This window comes from Elaeis guineensis, chromosome 1 (assembly GCF_000442705.2).
Source record: "Elaeis guineensis isolate ETL-2024a chromosome 1, EG11, whole genome shotgun sequence".
NCBI classification, from domain to species: domain Eukaryota; kingdom Viridiplantae; phylum Streptophyta; class Magnoliopsida; order Arecales; family Arecaceae; genus Elaeis; species Elaeis guineensis.
In genome coordinates, this window is record NC_025993.2 from 97109294 (window position 1) to 97124854 (window position 15561).

A 15561-nucleotide genomic window follows, 5' to 3' on the forward strand; every position below is an offset into this window, starting at 1 on the left:
TTGTCGGTGCGTGTGTCAAGATGGGATTGACCACTCCAGTTTAGGAGCTGTGTACAGTCATGTTTCAATTTAGCAAAATCTTGGCCAGGGTAGTCTTTGTGAGGAGTCACAGGACTGTTTATGTTGAGCACGATTCGGATGATCTAATCAGGGTTGACAGTTTAACCCTGAGTCGTCCTAAACACAGAGGTCAAAAGGATGAATTATACAATAACCATATTCACGTAGATTCTGAGTATTGCGATTGCGACCATTCGACCTATCCGATCGTCAGGTACCATTGCTAGATGGTCACTTCGATTAGTACAGAAATTGGTTCCTATGCTACCGGCTTAGGTTCGAACCTGTGGGGTCACACACATTAGAGGTTCCTATCTGATCTGATAGCTGGTGAAGAGTCCTTCATGTCTGGAATTCTGTGATCGAGAATCAGGATTCTCTGATCATGAATTCCACACATTTTGGGTACTGGGTTCAAGAGTCCCACTGGTTTAGGACTCTTTGATTAGGGTTACATATCGATGAATTCTGATGCCCGATTACCCATCGAATTTGGACTCAATATTTATGAGAGATTTAATTAGTGATTTGATCACTAATTAACTCAATTTGATTGAGTAATTAATTTTGGATCAAGTCCAATTGAATTGGATTCAGTTGGGTTTGATCCGATTAGGTTAAGAGTTGACCTAATCGTCGAGATGGTTTGGTCCCTGATTTGATCGGAGGTTGGACTTAATTAATTTCTGATTTGATTAAGATTTTATTGAGCCTAATTAAGCCTAATTAAGTTAGATTTAAATTAGTCTAATTGGGCCTAACTTATTTGGTTCAATTAGGTTGGTTTAAATAATGAAACCACCTTGACCCATTCTCCCTGCGCCACCTCACTTCCACTACGCCCATTTAAATTCACGAGAAAAAAGTTCTCATGAATTTTTTCTCACGCAAAGCCCTCCTCACGCCCTACTTTAATGCACCAAATGAGTGGATAAGGATGATTAGTTGGCCATTTAAATTCAAAACAAAAGTTTGAATTTGAATGAGCAACCAATCTTAGCGTCTTGACCTTATCCTCTTTTAATGCCTCATTTATTACACGAGAAAATGTTTCTCATGAAATCACTTATGCACAAATTAAGCCACGCCCTCCTCTTCTCACGCCCTTAGTGGATAGGAATAAATTGGTTTCCATTTGAATTCAAAATTTGATTTGAATTCAAATATGCAATTACTCATCTTTATCCTCTCACGTGGATAAGACGTTTGACATTGTTTTAAAAGGAGGAGAAGAGGGGTGTGTGCAAAAAAAAATTTGGAGAAAAAATCTGGGTGTGAGGAATCCTTGTGTGCAAAGTGAAGGTCAATATCCTTCCGAGAGAAAAAGAAAGAAAAGAAAGAAAAAGTGTGCGCAGGGTTTCAATGAGTTCTTCAAGGTTTCAGCCTGAAGTTCGAAAAGTGAGAAGGTGAGCTACGAGTGTCGTGAGCCCACCAAATTTCAGGAAGATCTTCAACATCCTCTCAAGCATGTCTGCTGATGATCCAAAGCATCCAAAAACTTGACAGACATCGATTGAAGGAGTCGATCAGCATCGGCCGTCGAAAGGGCTCTACAACGAGCTAGCACTCGTGAGGAGTCGATCAGACCGGGTGCTTTGTGTGGACGATCCACAGAGGCCAGACACACTGTGTGGCTGCATCACGATGATCAGACTCTTCCGACGATGATCAGATTGCGGCGATCTACTACCCGCACAAAGGTATTGTGTTCTGAACACATTACAGTAAAGTATTTACTGTTTAAATTCGAATTTCAAATTTAAATGCATGCATGCTATATATCATATTTAGATCCTAGTGTAGGGTAAACTCTTATTAATTAATTAGATTAATTAATAATTTCTACTGTAAAATAATGATTTTAAAAAAATTTTAAAATTACCATTTTACCCCTGCACTGATTTTCCCCACAAGGTCATACTTTTGAAAATGACTTGAGGAAACTTAAAGTCGATGCTGATATTTTGGATATGCTTGCTTGCACGAGAGGGACTAACATAATCCAAGTATATGTAGGTTATCCATAAGTTCAAGCTAGTACTGCTACCACTCAGGAAGATATTCAGGAGATACCCCCTTTTACTGCCGCGATGCCTACTCAGAAAGCAACTGCCTCCACTCCAAAAACTAAAATTAAAAGAATGGCTATAAAAAATGTTGATGGAAGAAGACCACCAATATTTGGGAAGTCTAAAGTTGATGATAAACAAAAAGGGATTGCATATGTATAGGAAAAGGTTGCCCCTTTGGAAAAGTCTTCACTTGATAGTTCCAGCAGTACCAGTGGATCACTTAGTCAGTTAAGTGATTCAGAGGATAATAATGATGATGAGTTATTTGATGAGTATGTAGACAGGGATGTTATTGATGAAGAATTAAGATCATGGACACAGCACTCTTCTTGACATGAAGATATAGATTTGTTTGGCAACGAGCAACCTACTGAGGTGAAAGTAGAGAGTAGTGATAGCTCTCTTCTCCACAGTTTTGGGTAGTGATACAGATTCAGATGATGGCCCACACTATATCGAATTTAATGATCCTATAGATATGAAATGGCCCATCAAACTTGAAGTTGGAATGAAGTTGCTGTCATGCTATGGCAGCTATTATGTATGCTAAAAAAGATGTACACTACTTTATCAATAAATGGTACACCAAAGAAGCATTTTTTAAGGCTTATGAGAAAATTATTAAGCCGGTTCCTAGCATAAAAGCCTGACCAAGGACCAAGGATAGATTATCCCACTGTATGTCCCCCTCCTCTAAGGACCCCTCCAGGTAGACCCAAAAAGGCAAGAAGAAAAGAAGCGAATGAGCTAAAGGATTCTTCTGGAAATAGAAGAAGGGGTGGTTCTCTGAGATGTGGGAATTGCAAAAAATGGAACCAAAATTCAATGACTTGCAAGGGACCTAGAAAGGAAAAGTTAAGACAGAAAGAATAGAACATTGGTTGCAGTCAAACTGGGAGAAGAATTAGTAGGAAAAGGGATAAATCACAGATTTTAAATGCTCATTTATAAGTCTTAATATGTATTTAACTAGGCATTTTATTATGTTTCAATCCTTACTAACTGTACTTATTTTCATGAAGATGACTACATCATAAACATCTGCAGGCTCCCAGGCAAAATCCTCCCACCCAACTGCTGCCCTGCTTACCTCCTCCCAGCCAGCCTCCTCCCAACTGGCACAAGCCTCCCAACAAGCACAAGCCTCCCAGCCAGCAGCTTCCCAGCCAGCACAAGTCTCCCAGCTAGCAGCTTTCTCCCAGCCAACAGCTTCCTCCCAGCCAGCAATGTGATTTATTTTGGATGGCAGTTGAAAATTCTATATTTTGAATTTACATGTATGAAAATGATTTTTGGGCAATGTATCACTTTCTGTTGATCTCATTTTGTGTCAATGTATCATATTACATTTGGTATATGGATTGTAATTAGTCTGTGATTCTAGTTGGCATATGGATTGTAATTTGGATGGCTGTTTGGATTTTTTTTGGTTTGTTTACATGGATTTTGGATGAATTTATAGATGCATGAAGAATATTTGATTTGGATGAAATTTTTGGTCTGTGATTTATTTGGTTTGTGATACAGAATTTATAGATGTATGGATGAATTTATAGATGTATGAAAAATATGCTGTACCTGGTTCCACAACTCCATCGGCACAAGTAGGTACCTATATTCATCTTTTTTTATTAAACAGGCGGTGTCTATGCCACATGATAACAGTATAGGGGGAAAGACTATCAAATATATAAACTACAGGGGGTGTATGTGTTACATTTGTAAACCATAGGAGGTGTAAATGTTACAACTTGGAAGTTTAGGAGATATTTCCGCAACATCATAATTTTTGGCAACAAATGTCTGCATGCTATTCTTGTTTCAAGAAATGACCCATAACCTCGATCCATTTACAAGCCTCCCACCTATTCTTACTTCAACAAATACATTCCTCACCCTCTGTTTATGCTATCACTTAGTCGATTGGTTTTACAACCCTTTTATAAGCCTCCCACCTATTCTTGTGACTTTGATCATTTTACAATGACTGTACCATTTTGATCATCCCATCATTTTATAGTCACATCATAATTAACGGTTTAAAATGGAATAGGTTCTCGTGATATAACATTCTTAAACATTTCAACTTAGTCTTGAAATATCCCACGGGATAACATCAATTTATGGGACGAAGCTCAAACATGAAAATCCATAACAAACCAACTTACTTAGTACATTTAAAACATAGATGCGTTAACACAGAAACACACATAAACAAAGCATGCTAGCATTAAGAAAATGGTTCATTTTGTCTTTTTTCTGTAACTTGAAATTCCTGCCTCAAGTTTCTCATTCTGCTGCAACAGTCGGTTAATAACATCCTTATCCCTTGCATTTGAGGGCGGATCATGCCAATGGAAGTAACCATAGTTCTCATTTATTTGAAACATAAAAGGCGGTTTGGAGATTAAAGCCACAAATAGAATAAGCCACCAAAAATGATGAAATATGAACATACCACATGCAACCTGCATCAAAGAAATGTTGGCTAGGGTTTGCAGTGGTCCATGAGGTCCTTAACGGTGATTTAGTTCCACAATAGCAGAAATCGACCGCACAGGAGGACATATTAGTGGAAGAACTACTTTTGAAAGTCTCCATGATGTCCTTCTCCCTACACACCAACCCTCCTTCCTCTCCGCTTGAATGGGATTTCTTCTTCTCCTCCTTCTCCCCTTAGGGTTACGTGATAGACTTTAAAATTAAGAGGTCACGTGTTAATCTCATGTGATTCGAGATTATTGGCGCCAAACCACATCCCATCGATAACTGATCCTAAGGGCATTTTTATCATTTGCTAAAAGTAAGATATCATATTATAGTCATGTGATACCTTTCCGTTAACGGAGTTGGATGAAAGGATCTCGTTGGAATATTTTGAAACTTTAAGGACCTGTTCGATACTTTTTAAAGTACACATGGTATAAATGAAAATGACCTAAACTTGAGGGGTTATTTCTATAATTTACTCTTATTTTTATGCTTTGTTATTGCATCTTACGTGATAACCAACAAGCCTCTCCATTTGTCTCTTGACGCGTGCATGGTAGTTGGCACAGTTCAACTGATGCACTGTCTGTGGGCATTAGAAGTCTTCTTATTGCCAACTCATGTCACAACTTACATGAGAATTTAGTGAAACAGAAATTGCTCTTAGTGACTCATGTGATTGAGCATAAATTAGCAAACACATTTTGTTGGACGAATAATGGTCAATTTGCAGGCAGGGGATGTTATCTGAAACAGGAAAACAAGCTTAATCGGGATGGAACACTCCTACTTTAGGGGCTCTTACTTTGCAGGAAGATCTTCCCAATTATTTTTTGCTACTTGCAGCAAGGCTTTTGTTTTCTAGCTTATGGGCCCCAACTTTAAAAATTTACTAATCCAACTGCTCGTAAACTTGTTCCAAGACCTGAATGAGAATGGGGATTTTCTTCCCTGAAGCTACTGTAAGTTACTCTTTGATGCAACCATTGTACTACAACTATCACTCTGTTCATGTCTAGCCCAATGCATGATTACATCCTTTTCTGCTAAATATTCTGGTCTCTTAGGCATCCATGTTTTTCTGAAATTGATCTGATCTGTTTCCCTTTGTCTCAGGTTGCTGGTGAGTATTCTATGATCAAAGCTGGTGGGGCTTACAACATGGTTGGTGAAGAGAAGGTTATGATGGAGTCGCTGCTGTGCATCAGACAGGCTGGTGCAGACATCGCTCTCTCTTATTTTCCTCGTAAAGCGGCAAGCCTTTTATGCGGAATGAGATCAAAGTAGACTGATGTTACTCAAAATTTTTGAACAAGATTGACACCCCAAAACTTGTACTGAGTTTCATGTTAAATAGTGCTCCTGTTGCTTGCTGAAACCATTAGTCGGTGAAGATTTTTTGTGATGAGTTTGTCTCTTTGGGGGCGATCAGACAGTTGACCATCATGCATGTCTCAGAAATGAATTTTTTTGAAAAAGAAAATAATGCCAAAAAATGATCTTCCTTGGTGAAATAAGTCCTGGAACATGTGATCTATTCGTTCGTGAATTGATCTTTCATTCAAGCAATTTCTGCCTCCAAAGTTTGAATCTAGTTAGCACAGGCATTGTGGGATGCTGGTTTATGAATTGATCTGTCCTATGAGTGATCTCCGCCTCCTAACGGTGAGTTCAGTAAATTAAGGACTGACAATGTGGATTGCAGGTACGATTCAGAACAATTGATGGTAGAGGAAAAAAATTGGGAGTTAAAAAAGTGAAGAGAAAGTTTTAGCAGTGGAGTGGGGGAACCTTATGCAGACAGTACAGGAAGCAGAGGGGACGGAACTAATTTTTTTGGGTAGATAATTTTCATTGTGAGAAAGTAAATGAATGTGGGCTACCTCTGACAACAATTAGTGGCTACAGCTTTTCAACAGCAGCAACAAGATAGTAACTAATTGATGGGGTTATGTGGGAGAAAAATAACAACTGTTTATGAGCTGATGGTTGAGAGCACAGCGACATACGAAGTTGTACTCAGATCAGCATGCTTATATGGGAGGAAGGCGTGCTTGTATCCCCTGGAACCTTTTTCCCTGTTCTGTTAAAATAAAAAAAGGTGAAATTTTCTTTTTGGATTAATAATGCAAGGTTTGGATCATATACATGAAGCTGAACAATGTACTGAAATATTACTATCGTTCTTCTTTTTCTCTTTAAACTTCCAAACTGAACGACATTTCAAGATTGGAGGGACACCGGTAGTCTTTATTCTTATTTATATGATAGCATGGTTATCGTGTCCTCAATGAAAAACAATATAAAGTTTGAGGAAAACTCTTGACTTTACCATGCCATATGACATCATATTATTTAATTCTGTAGATTTTGTTTCAAGCTACTAATAATTGCTTACAGTGCAACCTAACATTGATGTTTTGGATATTTTTTGAGAAAAATTTTGGTGATATATAGGTTTAGGAGGAAGCTGCATGTAATAATTCTGATTTATAGGGAGTTGTATTGATGATCTTCATTTCAAGTTTTAACTAGTTGAGACACTCCAGATCAAACTTAACAGAAAGGACTTAAATATAACATTTTATCTTTAGCTAGGTTTTACATATAACTCTGTTCTCAAGTTTGAACTTGTCCTGGCATTCAAATATGGATGAAATAGAGACATAGCCTTAACAACAAGGTGATTCACTAGGTAGAGCTGTAAGGATGGTTCTGGTTGTTTAGGATGCGATGAAATTAGATAAACACAATTCTTGAGAAGTTTGCTAATTTTGTATAAAACCCTCCTAGTTCTGGAGCGCATAGAAAAATTGGTGACAATTGAACTTGTGCCGTAGGAAAAAATGATTCCTAAATATAAGCATATAAAAGATGTATATTCCTTATAATTAGAATCCTACCTCAATATCTTATGATCAATATTTTAAATCCTATGAGATAGGACTGTCCCGATTTTTCTATAGAATGAGATGCACCGCCATCTTGCCCCATCTCGACACTTGAGATGGAGGATGTCCCAAGACATGCTATTTGGAGTGCTAGGATGATGGCAAGACAGTCCTATCCCGACACATGAGATGGTATCCCGTCCTGGTGTCCAATGGGACATCACCCGGACTTGAATCCTTGCTCATGATGATATCCTCTCTAATGAAGAGTTAACAGCATCCAAGATGTTGGTGACTGGTTGTAGACAATTTTTGATATTTTGAGCATGTTTACGTGGATAAAGTTCTAAATGTTAAGCAAAAGAAAACAAGAAATGCGGCCTACTGTCGTATTCATCAATAGGAGATGAAGAATTCATTAATGATGACCATAGCTGAGAATATGCTTTCAGAATCACAGTTACCATGAGTTTGTGAGCAAGGCCTTCTATTCCATGTTAGGAAGTTCTTTCTCTTTGCAGCATGGCTTTTATTCAATACTCAAAGTATGTCTAGCTTGTTTATTTTGATTGGCAGAGAATCTTTATTTATCTGATACGCATGATGGAAAAAGATTTTGGAAGATGGAACGTTTTATTTTACCATAAGCTTTGAACCTCGTTTGATAGATTTATTTCTCGGACCCTAGCATCACTGTTTAAATCACAACGTTATATTTTACATATATAGAACTAGATAATTAGTTATCTTGATTTCTGAGCTGTATTATGATATTCAAACAAAAAGGAGACTTGAAAGTGCCTAGTTTAGAGGTTCTGATACCATGAAAGAAACGAGGAGATTGAGCGGTTGACAAATTTAATACCTTTTCCCCTTGAAAGATGCACGGGACAAATTGCTAAATATGACAGCGTTATGAAATTAAAACCATTTGACAGCATAAACTACTGTGCAATGTACTATTAGAGATTCTGGCATTTAGGATGTGTAATATATATTATTGTCACCTGAGGATTTATATAGAGAATCAGATAATTGTCAGTCTCCAATTAGAGCATAGGTAATGTTGGGTATAAAATACCCACAGCCGGAACCCACGGCGGAACCGCAATCAGCAAGTGCAGCTCCGCCCGAACTCCTACGGGAGCCGGGCTCCACCGCCATCAGCAAGTGCAGCTCCGCCCGGGCTCCTACGGGAGCCGGGCTCCAACGGGAGCCGGGCTCCACCGCCATCAGCAAGTGCAGCTCCGCCCGGACTCCTACGGGAGCCGGGCTCCACCGACGACATCAGCGCAGCTCCCTCCGGACTCCTACGGGAGCCGGACTTCACCCTTAACTTTGTTTGCAGCGCAGCTCCGCCTGGACTCCTACGGGAGCCGGGCTCCACCGACGACATCAGCGCAGCTCTCCCCGGACTCCTACGGGAGCCGGGCTCCACCGCCATCAGCAAGTGCAGCTCCGCCCGGGCTCCTACGGGAGCCGGGCTCCACCGCCATCGGCAAGTGCAGCTCCGCCCGGACTCCTACGGGAGCCGGGCTCCACCGCCATCAGCAAGTGCAGCTCCGCCCGGGCTCCTACGGGAGTCGGGCTCCACCGCCATCAGCAAGTGCAGCTCCGCCCGGGCTCCTACGGGAGCCGGGCTCCACCGCCATCAGCAAGTGCAGCTCCGCCCGGACTCCTACGGGAGCCGGGCTCCACCGCCATCAGCAAGTGCAGCTCCGCCCGGGCTCATACGGGAGCCGGGCTCCACCGCCATCAGCAAGTGCAGCTCCGCCCGGACTCCTACGGGAGCCGGGCTCCACCGACGACATCAGCGCAGCTCTCCCCGGACTCCCACGGGAGCCGGGCTCCGCTCTCAGTATCAACTGCTGGTAAGCTTAATCCGGACTCCTATCGGAGCCGGGTTTCGCCCTTAACTTTGTTTGCAGCGCAGCTCCGCCCGGACTCTTACGAGAGCCGGGCTCCACCGCCGACAGCAGCTGCAGCTCCGCCCGGACTCCTACGGGAGCCGGACTCCGCCATCGACATCAGAGCAGCTCCGCCCGGACTTCTACGGGAGCCGGGCTCGGCCCACGACCCCTACCGCCAGGAGGACCTCACCCGCACCTCAACAGAAACTGAGCTCCGGCCGTTACCGAGCTTCAATCGACAGATCCACGACCCCTGACAGGCCCTCAAAGCGGTCACGACCCTGCTCCACCTCCTGTGGCGGACTCCGCGCAGTATCATCATTCCCTGACAAGCCACAGCAGCCATAGCCGCCCTGCTCCACTTCCTGTGGCGGACTCCGCACAGCTCCACTATCCCCTGGCAAGCCACAGTGACGGCCACAAACCTGCTCCACCTCCTGCGATGGATACCATGCGATTTTCCTGACGACGGACGCTGCTCCACCCCTCATAACAGATTCCACGTGGCAAGTCGAGGTGATGCCCACGTGTCTGCTCCATTATCTTTCGCAATCATTTCCCCTGACCGTGGGCGGCCCACTACCAGGCGGTTACAAACGTCGCCATCAGTCCGTTGCCTCCCCCGCCTATAAAAGGGGGGGACTCAGATACGTTATTCCTTAAGCCCTTTTGCCTTATCTCAAAACTCTGCTAAATTCTCCGTTCGAGCACTCCATTCTTGTTGAGGCAGAGAACTGACTTGAGCGTTGGAGGGTCTTGCCGGAGCAACCCCACCTCCGGTTTAGACTTCCCTTGCAGGTCCCGGCGGCGACCGCGGCTTCCTCAACTCCAGCTTCTCCGGCGCAGGCGGATTTCTGCACCAACAGGATTGGCGCTAGAGGAAGGGCGTGTCTTCACAGCACCCTTGTTCTTGAAGGAGCACTCGACGGAGCCGTCTCCGGCCATCTCTCCGTCATCTACTCCTAATCCTCCCCCACGAGATCGACACCCGATGCCTCCGCGCAGGGCATCCACCCGGCGGTCCACGGCCTCCGCGGCCAGGTCTCAGGCTCCGGCCTCCCCTCCCGTCTCTCAGCCAGCTCCTCCTCCCCCTCCGACGACGGCGGTCGGCGCGGAGCAGTTTGACTTGCTGGCGCAGCAGGTTAAGGGCCTCGTCGAGGCCGTACAGGCAATGCAGCAGCAGCCGCCGCAGGCGTCAGCGCATCCGGAAGGGGCATCTCCGGAATGCCAGAACCCGGTGGTGGGGCGGGCCACCTGGGCCAGCCGCCCCGTCCTTCCCGGGAAGGCGAATCCAAGGGTGGAGAGCCCTCAATCGGACCACGACTCCACCCCTGGGAGATCCCTGCCCCCGTTCTGCCAAAGGACCCTCGAAACTCGGAGTCGAGAGGACTTCCTGGACCGGAGGCTCCAGGAGATGAACCGGCGGATCGAAGAACTCCGCCATGCGCCTCCCACTTACGGTGAGGATATCTGCACTGACCCTCCCTTCTCCCAAATGATTATGCAGGAACCGATCCCGCCGAATTTCAAGCTCCCCCAGTTTGAAAGCTACGACGGGACGTCGGATCCGGTGGACCATCTGGAGGCCTTCCGAACGATGATGCTGCTTCATGGTGCTCCCGACGCCATCTTGTGCCGGGCTTTCCCGTCTACTTTGAAGGAAGCGGCAAGGAACTGGTACTCGGCCCTGAAGCCGGGCACCATATTCTCCTTCGACCAAATGAGCCACCAATTCGTGGCCCATTTTGTCAGCAGCCGACATCCCCGGAAAGGTTCGGAGTCCCTCATCAACATCAAGCAGAGGGAAGGGGAGTCCATACGGGCCTACATCAACCGCTTCAACATCACGGCGTTGGAGGTCCGGAACCTGGACCAGTCGGTTGCCATGGCCGCCCTGAAAGGTGGCCTTCAGAAGAATGATCTCTTGTACTCCCTGGAGAAAAAGTACCCCAGGAATTTTGCTGATCTACTGGCTCGGGCTGAAGGATACGCCCGAGCGGAAGAGGCCTTCAAGATGAAGGATGAAGAGACGGCGAGGGAGCGCCAGGCGGGAGATTCTAGTAAGCCCGCAGTTGAGAAGAGGCTAAAGGAAGCCCGGCCTCGCTCTCGGTCCCCTCCTGGACATAAGCGCGCCCATACTCCCTCCCGGGCACGCAGGCAGAGGAGCCCGGACAACAGGTTTCGACGGGGTTCCCCGCCAGGAAAATTTCGCAGCTACGCCCCCCTCAACGCCTCAAAGGCCCAGGTAATGATGGAGGTCAGGGAGCTGCTCCCAAGGCCGGAGAGGATGCGCACGCACCCCGGGAAGCGCAACCCCAACAAGTTCTGCCTCTACCACCACGATCACGGCCACGACACCGAAGAGTGCATCCAGCTCCAGGACGAGATCGAGGAGCTCATCCGGCGAGGTCGGCTCGACAGATTCATCCGCCGCCGGCCTGAGGGTAGAGGAGACCGACCAAGAGCCCTCCCACCGCCCGAACTGCAGAAAAGGGAGGAGCAGCCCGGGGACCGGCCTCCTATCGGGACCATCGACTCCGTCGCCGGAGGGCCTCAAGAAGGAGCGGGAATACTGTAAATGTATCGCTTACTGTTTCGCTTTGAATCTACCTTTCTTTTTAGCTAACATGCTCCTCCCACCTAGCATGGATGTATTATGACCGGATATGATTTCTCCAAAAGCACGACCATGTCAGGAACAGGAGGAGAACCTCGTCTTGACATGCGCAAGGTCAAAGGCCCGGTTCTTTTAGACCGGATGGGGGGAGAGGCCTTACAACGTCCTAATGTGCCCCCACAGCCCTGTTAGGGACAGGAGGAAAACCTCGCCCTAACTTGAGCAAAGTCAAAGGCCCGGTTCTTTTAGACCGGATGGGGGGAGAGGCCTTACAACGCCCTAATGTGCCCCCACAGCCCTGTTAGGGACAGGAGGAAAACCTCGCCCTAACTTGAGCAAAGTCAAAGGCCCGGTTCTTTTAGACCGGATGGGGGGAGAGGCCTTACAACGCCCTAATGTGCCCCCACAGCCCTATTAGGGACAGGAGGAAAACCTCGCCCTAACTTGAGCAAAGTCAAAGGCCCGGTTCTTTTAGACCGGATGGGGGGAGAGGCCTCGCAACGCCCTAATGTGCCCCCACGGCCATGTCAGGAACAGGAGGAGGACCTCGTCCTGACATGAGCAAAGTTGAAGGCCCGGTTCTTTTAGACCGGAAGGGGGAGAGGCCTTACAGCGCCCTAACGCGCCCCCACAAGCCAGGCTGATAACGAGAACCTCGCGCCGGCTCAAGCAAAATGGAAGACCCGGACTCCTACGGGAGCCGGGTTTCACCGCCCAGGTAAACTTCACCCGGACTCCCACGGGAGCCAGGTTCCGCCGCCCAGGTAAACTTCACCCGGACTCCTACGGGAGCCGGGTCTCACCGCCTAGAGAAGCTTCGCCCGGACTCCTACGGGAGCCGGGTTCCGCCGCCAAGGGAAGCTTCGCCCGGACTCCTACGGGAGCCGGGTTCCGCCGCCAAGGGAAGCTTCGCCCGGACTCCTACGGGAGCCGGGTTCCGCCGCCAAGAGAAGCTTCTCCCGGACTCCTACGGGAGCCGGGTTCCGCCGCCAAGGTAAACTTCACCCGGACTCCTACGGGAGCCGGGTTTCACCGCCCAGGTAAACTTCACCCGGACTCCTACGGGAGCCGGGTTCCACCGCCCAGGGAAGCTTCGCCCGGACTCCTACGGGAGCCGGGTTCCACCGCCAAGGGAAGCTTCGCCCGGGCTCCTACGGGAGCCGGGCTCCGCCGCCAAGAAAGCCGGGCTCCATCCGCTACTTCGCCAGCAAGGGTTAAGGATGGTGGCGAGGCTTGGCCACATGATGAGATCGGATGGAAGGGAAGAGTCCCTTCCCACGACGACCTCTAAGCCAAACAGGCCAAACGACGAGAAAGGGTCAACGAACGATAATATTGGCGCTACGCGCGGACAAGATAACACAAAATGCTTTTTCCTCATTTTCGATATATGTACTACAGGGCCAGGACGGCCAGAGAAAGAGGGACAAAACGACAAGAAAAGAAAAGGAGGCAGCTACAAAAAGGGGGAGGACGGGTTTAAATAGACCCTGGGATCCGGCGCCATAATGATCTCGAATCCCCCCGGGCCAGTCCGCATCCGACGCGTGTCCCACTCCCCGTGACAGACGACTGAAGGCGGCTGGCGGTTGGCAGGGTCATAATTGCACCGTACCTAGACCAGCGTACCTGCGGAATATTCGAAGCGTCCCCTCGTACCGCCCCAACTCGAAAAGACTCCGGCACGCGCTCATTTAATACCAAAATATCTGGGAGCGGCGGGGCGCGGGATTCGAAGGGACGGTTCCGACTGTACTTCTGTGTACTTCCTTCGTTTGAAATTCAAAACTCGGATGTAGGGGGACTGGTGTTGGGTATAAAATACCCACAGCCGGAACCCACGGCGGAACCGCCATCAGCAAGTGCAGCTCCGCCCGGACTCCTACGGGAGCCGGGCTCCACCGCCATCAGCAAGTGCAGCTCCGCCCGGACTCCTACGGGAGCCGGGCTCCACCGTCATCAGCAAGTGCAGCTCCGCCCGGACTCCTACGAGAGCCGGGCTCCACCGACGACATCAGCGCAGCTCCCTCCGGACTCCTACGGAAGCCGGACTTCACCCTTAACTTTGTTTGCAGCGCAGCTCCGCCTGGACTCCTACGGGAGCCGAGCTCCACCGACGACATCAGCGCAGCTCTCCCCGGACTCCTACGGGAGCCGGGCTCCACCGCCATCGGCAAGTGCAGCTCCGCCCGGACTCCTACGGGAGCCGGGCTCCACCGCCGACAGCAGCTGCAGCTCCGCCCGGACTCCTACGGGAGCCGGACTCCGCCATCGACATCAGAGCAGCTCCGCCCGGACTTCTACGGGAGCCGGGCTCGGCCCACGACCCCTACCGCCAGGAGGACCTCACCCGCACCTCAACAGAAACTGAGCTCCGGCCGTTACCGAGCTTCAATCGACAGATCCACGACCCCTGACAGGCCCTCAAAGCGGCCACGACCCTGCTCCACCTCCTGTGGCGGACTCCGCGCAGTATCATCATTCCCTGACAAGCCACAGCAGCCATAGCCGCCCTGCTCCACTTCCTGTGGCGGACTCCGCACAGCTCCACTATCCCCTGGCAAGCCACAGTGACGGCCACAAACCTGCTCCACCTCCTGCGACGGATACCATGCGATTCTCCTGACGACGGACGCTGCTCCACCCCTCATAACAGATTCCACGTGGCAAGTCGAGGTGATGCCCACGTGTCTGCTCCATTATCTTTCGCAATCATTTCCCCTGACCGTGGGCGGCCCACTACCAGGCGGTTACAAACGTCGCCATCAGTCCGTTGCCTCCCCCGCCTATAAAAGGGGGGGACTCAGATACGTTATTCCTTAAGCCCTTTCGCCTTATCTCAAAACTCTGCTAAATTCTCCGTTCGAGCACTCCATTCTTGTTGAGGCAGAGAACTGACTTGAGCGTCGGAGGGTCTTGCCGGAGCAACCCCACCTCCGGTTTAGACTTCCCTTGCAGGTCCTGGCGGCGACCGCGGCTTCCTCAACTCCAGCTTCTCCGGCGCAGGTGGATTTCTGCACCAACAGGTAAATATGAAGATAATGAGATAGGGCAATGTGATATGGTCACACTAGAGAAGGATTACTCTTGATGACTAGGGAAATAATACTTTCATAATTTTCTGATTTTTATCTATTAGATTTGATTTTGGAGAGAAGTAAGAAAATATATAAATAGACAAATAAAGTTATGTTGATGATATGATGGGATAAAAATAAAATGAAAAATAAGATGAATGAAGGGAAGTGACTTCAAAAATCACACACCCAAAAGAATGAATTAACTCGCACCTAAAGGAATTACTTGGCCCTTAATTAAACTTCAAAAGCTCTCTAAATATGGTATGCATGATTTTAATGGTACATAACTCGTATTCCATCAACGGTACATATCAAGATGGCTGTACAATGTGATTGCGTTTGAGGCCAACCACCACCTGAAAATTGGTAATTTCTTTCATGGGTATGAATCAACAGTATAATTTCATAGCTTTTTCCAAAACTTGACCATCCTCTGTTTTG